An 8,054-nucleotide genomic window follows, 5' to 3' on the forward strand; every position below is an offset into this window, starting at 1 on the left:
GCACGTTCGCTGTCAAGGTGCGCGGAGCATGTGCACGTGTTTCTGTCCAGGAAATCTGGTGTGGACACACAGCAGCTTCATCCGAGGGTGAGCATGAGCCAGCACTGGGCCCTTGTGGCCAGGAAGCCAATGGGAGCTGGGGTGGGTTAGAAGGGGGTGCTCAGTGGGTCAGAGAGGTTCTCCTGCCCCTCTGCTCTGCCCTTGAAAAAAGGGTTTAGTTCAGACACTATCAGGATATATTGGGGAACATATATATATATACATAATGTAATCTATACAGCCATAGCACCCTGAGAACGCCCCATCTCGTCTGATCTGGGAAGCTAAGCAGGGTCGGGCCCGGTCAGTGCTTGGATGGGAGACCAGCTGGGAACAGCGGGTGCTGTGGGCTGAGCCAGCACTGGGCCCTTGTGGCCAGGAAGCCAATGGGACCTGGGGTGGGTTAGAAGGGGGTGCTCAGTGGGTCAGAGAGGTTCTCCTGCCCCTCTGCTCTGCCCTGGGGAGACCACACCTGGAATATTGTGTCCAGTTGTGGCCCCTCAGCTCTAGAAGGACAGGGAACTGCTGGAGAGAGTCCAGCGCAGCCACCAAGATGCTGGAGGGAGTGGAGCATCTCCCGGGTGAGGAAAGGCTGAGGGAGCTGGGGCTCTGGAGCTGGAGAAGAGGAGACTGAGGGGGGACTCATTGCTGGGGATCAAGATGGAAAGGGGCAGTGTCAGGAGGATGGAGCCAGGCTCTGCTGGGTGACACCAGTGACAGGACAAGGGGCAATGGCTGCAAACTGGAACACAGGAGGTTCCGCTGGAAGATGAGAAGCAACTTGTTGGGGGTGAGTGTGGCAGAGCCTGGAATGGGATGGTGTCACGGGTGGCTGTGCCGCGGTCTGTGGAGTTTGCTCCATGGACGGTGTGGAAACAGTGAGGGCACAGCCAAAAGGGAAAAATAACAGCTCAGAAAAGCTAATTTGAGCACCTTAAAGGTTTCTTAGCGTTCTCCTCCCCTCTGCCTTGCAGGGTTTGACGCTCCTGGCAGTACCTCTGATTGCCAGATATAAAGAACAGGGGCTGTGTCCAGCCCAGGTGTGGACACGCGGCCTCGACCCATCTTGGTTTTGCCCACGAAGTTTCTCCCCCGGGTGCTGCAGCGCTGCGGGAGCCGCAAGGAGGCAGGATCAGGCCCTGAGCCAATTTAACCCTTCTTCTTATCAGTCTAGACATCCTCATTATCCAGATAAATGTCTGATCCCTCACCGAATCCCACTAAGCTCCAGCACTGGATGCGAGGGTGGGCGATCCTGCCCTGGCCCTGGCTCCTGCGCCAGGAGCAGATCGCGGAGCGAACGTGTGTTATTAAGAGCGCTTTACCAATTACAAGTCATTACTAACGCCTTTATTACTATTATTTAATAGATCGTGTTAATTATTATTATTCGTTTCCTTTAAAAGAAGCGTTTCCATAGCAACGGGGAGATGTGTGCTGATTTTTCAGGCGCGTCAAGTGGACGCATTCCTGGCCTCATCCAAAATGGGCTGACAGGGTGGCTGGGAAGGTTGGGACTCCATCGTAACTGTGCTGAGATCCTGGTGCAGACCGGTACCAGCAGGGCCATCTGGAGTAGGTGACAGCGCTGTCTGTGTCACCCAAAGGTCCCTTGTGCCATTAAAAAGTTCCTATGGGATGCAGACTTGAGGGTCTTCTAAGAGAGCAGAGTTGGTGTGATAACGTTTGTGAATGTGCGTGTGATCCGGGGATAAAGGCACCCGCTGTTAATTATTGCACTGCTGAGTGCCCCGGACTCTGTGGCTTCCTGAGAAAGTTCCTTGTCTCATTTGATGTTTCCCCATCAGCTGCAGAAGGAGCGGGGCTGGGAAACCAGGCAGAAATCCAGCCCATCTGGCATCACCCAGCTGTGGGATGGTCCTGGACGTCTGTGGTGAGACGAGGAGCTGCTGCTGGCACACGGAGGATGCTCGGAGCCGGCGCCGCGACGGTCCCGGGGGTGCAGGACCCTGCGGAGGCTGCTCGGATGTCACCTCCCCGGTCCCAGGGGCGGACGGGCTCTGGTCCAGGTGAGCTGCGGTGAAAGGGGAGCGCGGGGCGCGACGCGGGCAATTTGGGGGTGTATTCAAGGCGCTGTGTGTTTGCTGAGGCTGAGAAGGGCACCCAGGTGTGCAGCGGCCTCGTGGCTTTGCAAGTGAGGTTTAAACCCTGGGTCTATGGTGATAGTTCGTCTGCGCACACCATCCCCAGCTTTGCCGTTATCATTCGTCTCCTGCGGAGTGGAAGCATCTCAGGGAGGATGCGCCTCACCCCACAGCTCCTGGGGGGCTGAGGGGCTGGAGGTGCGAGCGGGTGGGGAATGGGGTCAGCCTGGAGTTTGCCGGCGTGGTTGACAGCAGCGGTGGTGGCGATGGCGGCGTGTTGGGGCTGTGGGCAGCGGAGATGCCGCTGGCCGAGGCTCAGCTGGGAGCGTAGGGCTGGGACGTGCCCGGAGCCCCCAACGTTGTTCAGTCAAACCCCATACCCAGCGATAGCTCCAAAACCTACTAATTAGCACCTTTGCTGAACGCAGGGGGACCACGGCTCCCATCTGCCCAACCCCGACAGGTCCCTGCGGGGCTGGAGCGAGACAGGTTGTCGCCTTGTCCCTGCTCGGTGTCCCCGGGGGTGACACTGTGAGCACGGATGTGTCGCGGTTTAACCCGAGCTGGCGAGACAACCACGCAGCCGCTCGCTCACCCCCCGAATAGGGGAGAGAATCGAGAGGGAAGGGGGAAACTTGGATTGAGAGAAACACAGTTTGATAAAATAACAAAATACTAATACACTACTAGTAAATATCTATATAAAATAGAAATAAAAGATAGTCAAGGCAATTCCTCATGAACACGCTGAGCAGCCAGTGCCAGGAAACGGCACCGGGTCCCACAGCCCATCCCAGAGAGAGAAAAGAGGGGAAAAGGCAGAAAAATCCCGCACCAAAAGCTCCCCCAGCTGCACCAAAAAGAGCAAAGGAATAAAACCAACACGTGCAAGAGAAAGCGGCCAAGAAAACGAGCAGAAGACCCAACTCTCCTTATATCTGGAGCACGACACTAATGGGCTGGAACACTGTGATTGCTCAGTGTGGGTGTCAGTCCGGCTCTGTCCGTCCATCCCCTTCCTCGCTGCCTCACCCCGTGGGCAGAGCTCAGTGCCCTTGGCTCTCAGAGCAGAGCAATTAAACACATTAACTGTGCTGGGCTGGTACCTCTTGTTCCCAAACTGAGTCCAAATAACGAGCGATGGAAGAGAAAGGTTTGTAACTGAGTGAGGAAAATTACCCCGTCTTCAGTCAAACCAACACAGTATGGCTCCCCGTGCAGACCGGGTCCTTGGCCTCTGCATCGTGCTGGTGGCTCGTGAGCAATTGCATTTCCCCAGCACTTTGGGAGTTGTCGGAGCAGTGGGAATTGGGCACCTTTATGGAGGTCACAGCCAGCAGCCCCTGCTCAGCCCAGTGGCTCCTGAACAGGGCTCTGAAAGCTTCAACCTGTAGGAAAACCAGCAGTGACGCCCTGGGCAAGCAGCAACGCTTAGAAACACTTGTTTAGTGGTTTAGAAGCACTTGTTTAGCGTTTTAAAAGCACTTGTTTAGTGATAACATGTCCTGCATCGCTCTGATTTACCCCAGCACCCACCTCCTCTCTCCTGGAACTGGGATGTGGGGGACCCTGCTCAGCTCTACGTGTCCCCTGGGGAAAGCAGCTCCTGGAAAGGCTTCAGTCTTGGCTACTGATGGTCGGAGATGGGAATGGCAGGTGGGACAACGCACTGTCACCCCCATTGCCAGCCTGCAGCATCCATGGGGCTCGGGGCAGCCGGTGGGTGAGTCAGGCGCAGGCGATGATGTCCAGATGGGACCTGCTGGGAACGTGGTGGCATAATGGTCCCATGGGGACACCTGTGCAGCTCGGTGCTGCACAAAAGCTGCTTTAAGAGCCCGCGCCTTGCCCTGCTCCTTCGAGAAGTGGAGAAACACAAAAGAGAGAGGCAGGAGGGGCTTGGAGCTGGTGGGAGAGGGAGGGAGAATCCCCCAGCTAATCCCAGCTCTGCTCCGGGAGGGATCTCGAATAACAAACCTCTGTGGTCGGGGCCAGATGGATTTGGTTTAACAACAAAGCAAGGGGGCCTGGGATCATTTCAGAGCCTGCCAAGGGGCTGGGTCCTCTGCGAGCAGCAAAGGGCCACCTGGTGTAAATCCAAGCTTGAGCTGCAGACAGCTCAGATGATCCCCAAAATGTTGGGATTGCCTTGGCTCTGGGAGCGTCCTCCTGCCCCTTGGGAGCTCGTGGGGTCCCGGCCATCTGTGGGGCACAGGGCTGTGCCGAAGGCACAAGGGCCGCGGGTGTCTCATGTGGATGTGTCCGGGAGGGAGAAGGTGAAGGGGAGCGGGAGGCAAAGCTGGAGGTTCCCCAGACCTGGCTGCGATGTCCTGGGCTGGGCTCTCACATTGAGCCGGACTCTCACATTGGGCCGGACTCTCACATTGGGCCAGGCTCTCACATTGAGCTGGGCTCTCATGTTGGGCTGGGCTCTTGCGTTGGGCTGGGCTCTCACGTTGGGCTGGGCTCTCACATTGGGCCGGGCTCTCACATTGGGCCAGGCTCTCACATTGAGCTGGGCTCTCGCGTTGGGCCGGGCTCTCACGTTGGGCCAGGCTCTCATGTTGGGCTGGGCTCTCACGTTGGGCTGGGCTCTCACGTTGGGCTGGGCTCTCACATTAGGCCGGGCTCTCACGTTGGGCCGGGCTCTCACATTGGGCCGGGCTCTCACATTGGGCCAGGCTCTCATGTTGGGCTGGGCTCTCACGTTGGGCTGGGCTCTCACGTTGGGCTGGGCTCTCACATTAGGCTGGGCTCTCACGTTGGGCCGGGCTCTCACGTTAGGCCGGGCTCAACGTTGCCTCAGGCTCACACCTCTCCATGGGGTGAGCAGCGAGAGGAGCCCTGAGACCCCCACTGCATCCCGTGATGACTGAAGCCTCCCAGTCCTTAGTTTCAGCATCTCAGAGGCAAGGAGGTGGCTCCGGGCAGTGCCATCGGTCCCTGTGACACACCAGGGAAAGAAGCAGCGGGTCAGGTGAGGGAGTAGCGCACGGGACAGTGATGTTGGTGCTGGTTTTACGCTGCTCTTGCCTCACATCCCACCCTGGCCTTGCCTTGCAGACAGGGTGTGGATGGGCTTAGCCTCCCTGCCCAGTGGGAATTGCAGGGAGGTGTTTCTTGCACATGGCCCAATTCAGCACTTTGGCAAAGAGCCACTTGGCTGGCTGAGCCCCCTCCTGCTCCCATCCTAGATCCCGGTGTCAGGAGACGCTGGGGGCTCCATCACCTTGCTCAGAGGAGCTGTGAGCTCCGTGTCAGCGGGGCAGACGCTCAGGACAGTGCTGAGGTGCAGGGCTGGGGACCAGGGTGGCTGCAAGCAGCACCAAGAAGTCACTTCCTGGGCGATGCTCCGTGGCGAGCAGGGTTGCAGCCCGGCCGCCTTCACCGGCGTGTTTGCCACGTCTGCCAGTTGGTGCCTGGGCCCCGTAGCCTCCCCGGAGATCTTGTTTCTGGAAACCGGAGAAAGCTCGGCGCTGCCCCTGCCGCCTCCCCGAGCAGCGGGGAGGTGCTGCTGTCAGCCCGACACCTGCAGCTCAGCGCGGCTGTCAGCCTGCTAACTATTCCCATCCCATTGCTTGGCGCTCTGCCTCGGGAGCAATGAGATCCCGGCGCCAGCGCTGTGCCGCCGAGAGCAGAGGAGGGGTTTGTGCTCAGGGGACGCTGTGTGGCTGGGTTGGAAGGGTTGGGGGGCAGGAAGGACCATGGGTCCACCCCAGAAGCAGGGAGCCACGATCCCGGCTCTATGTCCGGCATGCTGCATGCAGGGAAGAACTATCGCTTGCATCCTGAGTCTCCAGCAACCCATGGTGTCTTTTTGGTCCAATGCTATGAGTTTTTGTCTACGCAGGGCACTGCGTTCATCTCCACCCCGTCCCAGCTGCTCACCCTCTCAAGGTGCTCTGTGCAGGGGCTGCAGCTGCTTGTGATTCCCACGTTCACCGGTGTTGGCAGCGGGTCCTGTCTCCTGCTCGGCTCACCGGGACAATCTGCTATCCGAGAGCCTTTTCCCCTCTCTCCACCTCTTCAGCATGTTGTTGGCAAATGGCCTGGATGGAGAAACGGGCCGGTGTGGGGTGGTGGGTGCTCGGAGCGAGGGCGCGAGCGCTGCCGTGCCGCTGGCAGGCTCAGGATGTGGTTGTTCTCCCCACACCAGCACTGAGTGCAAACAAGGGGGAGCTCCCACAACCCAGAGCTGCACTGGGTGCGCAGAGACAAACGCTGCAGGCAGCACAGACCCCGGGGAAGGATTTCTCCTCTCCCCGTCCCCTTTGCATCCCTTGGTAGGACGCCAGCCCGCTATAGGAGCTCAGCACCGTTTATTACCAGGCTCTGCTGCTCTAATGAGAAGCAGTTTCCCAGCCCTGGCGCCGTGCCTATAAAAATGAATCTGTGCCTGTGCTTTCGGTGCCATGTGCTTTGCAGTAAGAGCAGGGCGGCGTGGGGCAGCGGGGGGGTGCAATGGGGTAGTGAGGGGGTTGCATCCTGTGGGCGAGCATCCCTGGATGGCTGGGAGCCCAAAAGCTCTGGAGGAGCTCTCAGCAGCCGGACGGTCCCCACGCCACCCTGGCTCTCCAGGCTGGGGACAGAGACAAGTGACACATCTGTCACAAGGCTCAGCCTCCCCCAGAAGCCGTGGGGTGAGGGTGGATGTGGCGCTGGAAGGCCCCAGGACCCACCGCCCGCAGTGTCCCCGGGAGATGGGGACAGGAGCCACTGTGGACAATGTTGTCCCAGAATTGGACTCGTCCCTTCTGTACTGCACACGTCGGACACGAGATGGAGCTGCCGTTCGCTCCTGGGAAACCGCGGTGTGCTGAGCTGAGCTGAGCTGAGCTGAGCTGAGCTGAGCTGAGCTGAGCTGAACTGAGCTGAGCTGAGCTGCTGACCCCGTCCGGCTGAACGCGGCCTCTCCTGGGGACAGGGCCAGGAGCCACGATGGACCCTGTGGAGACAGGACAAGGGGTGATGGTTTGAAACTAAAGGAGGGAGATTGAGGCTGGATAGAATGGAATTGTTGCCCTGAGGGTGGTGAGAGCCTGGCCCAGGTACCCAGAGAGGTGGTGGATGAACCATCCCTGGAGACATCCCAGGCCAGGCTGGATGGGCTCTGAGCACCCTGAGCTGGTGGAGATGTCCCTGTCATGGCAGGGGGGGAGTTTAAACCTCCCTTCAGCCCAAACTGTCCTATGATTCTGTAAGAGAAACTCTCAGTGAACAACTAAGGTGGGAAAAGGCTGGAGGAAGGTGCTCACTGCATTCTGGCAAGTGGGGAAACTGAGGCACATTGTGGATAGATGAGCTTTGAGGACTCAACAGTTTGCTGGAGGGCAGAAGGGTTTTCTATGGAGACCTCGCAGACCAGGTGGGGTAGATCTGAAAGGTCAGTGCGGGGGTCCAGGCTTTGCAAAGATAGAAATGGAAGCAACTGGAAGGGGAACTCAGCTCCAGTATGGGAATGGGAGGACAGTTTGGTGCTCTCTGTGCTCATTATCAGAGCCAAGGGTGTTTCCTGATGGTCTGGTGAGGTCTCTCCTCCAGCCCCTCTTGCGCAGTGGTTTTTGGGGTTCAGCACCCTGTGCTCCTCCTGGGTGAGCCAGGGGGTGACGCTTGGTGCATCGACGGCTGCCGTTGTGCCCCACGTTCTCCATCGCCATCGCTCTCTGCTGTGAGGCACATCCAGCATTGACCACAGGCTCCTTCCTTCCCAGTCCAACCAGCTCCGATTCCAGCTCCGCCATCAGATCAAGGGCAGGATTCTCCCCGGTTTCCCCGTCCCAAACCCCTTTGGTGAGTTGGAAATAGTGGCTGAACCACAGATCTTGCAGATCCCGAGCTGCAGCCACAGGGCACTTGGCAACAGGCAAACAAACAAACAGCCCAGCGCGGAGCTCCGTCGCACCACAGCCC

The 8,054-nt window shown here is 58.7% G+C and overlaps 1 pseudogene; it reads left to right on the top strand.

Moving 5' to 3' along the window:
• The first annotated feature begins 272 nt into the window (after positions 1-272).
• Positions 273-391, top strand: LOC136113036 (5S ribosomal RNA; annotated as a pseudogene).
• The last annotated feature ends 7,663 nt before the right edge of the window (positions 392-8,054 follow it).

This window comes from Patagioenas fasciata, chromosome 30 (assembly GCF_037038585.1).
Source record: "Patagioenas fasciata isolate bPatFas1 chromosome 30, bPatFas1.hap1, whole genome shotgun sequence".
Lineage (NCBI taxonomy): Eukaryota > Metazoa > Chordata > Aves > Columbiformes > Columbidae > Patagioenas > Patagioenas fasciata.